Source organism: Gigantopelta aegis, chromosome 6 (genome assembly GCF_016097555.1).
Source record: "Gigantopelta aegis isolate Gae_Host chromosome 6, Gae_host_genome, whole genome shotgun sequence".
Classification (NCBI taxonomy): domain Eukaryota; kingdom Metazoa; phylum Mollusca; class Gastropoda; order Neomphalida; family Peltospiridae; genus Gigantopelta; species Gigantopelta aegis.
In genome coordinates this window covers 54,560,819-54,561,637 of record NC_054704.1, presented here as the reverse complement: position 1 = coordinate 54,561,637, position 819 = coordinate 54,560,819, and positions in this window count along the sequence as shown.

Here is an 819-nt window from a genome sequence, read left to right as displayed (position 1 = left end):
AAGAAAACATGACATGGTGACAAAGTGACAAATGGCAACTTATTATTATTATTTTTTTGTCTTGGCAGCATCTTGACTACTAAAATCAAAATATATTTGAGACAAAAAAGAAAATAATTGTTAAGTGAATAATATTTTAGTAATCAAGTTAAATTTGTGTCATTGACAGATAGGGAGGAGGGTCCTGTGATACCCCCCATGCCTGTTTAAGTGCACTTTTTATAACTTCTTTTAAAACAAAATTCATTATCCACAATAATTAACATTAAATTGTCCTGAAAACACATCTCTGAGTAACTTTATTTGCAAAATTTCCAGGGAGGATGCTGTCGATCACCATGTAGAGCTCTGCTCATTTTTCTTTGACAAACTCAAATTGCCCTTTTGGTACCCCCTTTTACAAAATCCTGGATCCGTCTGTGTGCTGACATTTAATGCAATAAAAATAAAACTTTTATAAAATTTGGGCAAAGGGGGTAATTCATCATTTCATGGAAACTTTAAACCCTTTGTAAAGAAACAGGGCTCACCCTGTCCATGTCAAATTACTCAATTACATTTAATCTTTAATAATAAATTTACCATAAATTAAACACATTTTATAAAATTTTCAAGAAAATACTCAACATATCAGACTTTTTTTTTGTTTTTTTGTTAAACTGAAGTTCGTTCCAGTATGAGACTGTGAGCCCTGAAAAATTAATGAGTTTAAAATAAGTACTGTGAGGCTACCGCACTAAATTTAGCTGGTGCGCTAATAGAAAGGAGGAAAAATAATTTAGCTGGTGCGCTAATAGAAAGGAGGAAAATCCTAGAACA